The sequence below is a fragment of the Hipposideros armiger genome, unplaced genomic scaffold (assembly GCF_001890085.2).
Source record: "Hipposideros armiger isolate ML-2016 unplaced genomic scaffold, ASM189008v1 scaffold_496, whole genome shotgun sequence".
Classification (NCBI taxonomy): Eukaryota; Metazoa; Chordata; class Mammalia; order Chiroptera; family Hipposideridae; genus Hipposideros; species Hipposideros armiger.
This window is the reverse complement of record NW_017731846.1, coordinates 370,326-370,899: the sequence shown is the minus strand read 5'-3', so window position 1 is coordinate 370,899 and position 574 is coordinate 370,326.

The window sequence follows — 574 nt, the reverse complement described above, 5'->3', positions numbered from 1 at the left end:
GACTACAGTCATGCATATGTTGGATCACCTTGGTCTGTCTTCAAAATTTCATTTTCTAGCTAATATTTAACTTTTTCTTTATTTACATTTTTTTTTTGCTTTTATAATGTCTGTTCTGTATGTCCCTTACTTTGTTTTGTTTTCTGCAGTATACATGCTTCTTTGTGTGCCTTCCGGTTTTATCTGTATTTTGTTGTTGAATCATTTTCATCTAATTCTTTCCTGAATTCTGCAAGCTTATGTTTCATCCCCTCCTGTTGTCTTCATTATCTTTCCCTCAAGTTCTTGTATTTCTTGTTGTGATCCTCCATCACTGAGAGGGATTGCTTCTTATGCTTTTACAATTCATGGCAAAATATTTGGTTATGATTTTCGTCTGCTCTACGGCACCATTTTTCTTGTGAGTGTTGTTTGGTGAATTTTGCTTCTTCTTCTTCTTTTTTTTTTTACGTTCTAAAGGATAGACTCTTTGTACTGATGTTGGACCAGTTGTTTCTACTCTTCCGTTTCCTCACCTCCCCTGCTCCTCTTCCTCCTCCCTTTTCTCATTTTCATCTTCATTTCCCCCTCTTCC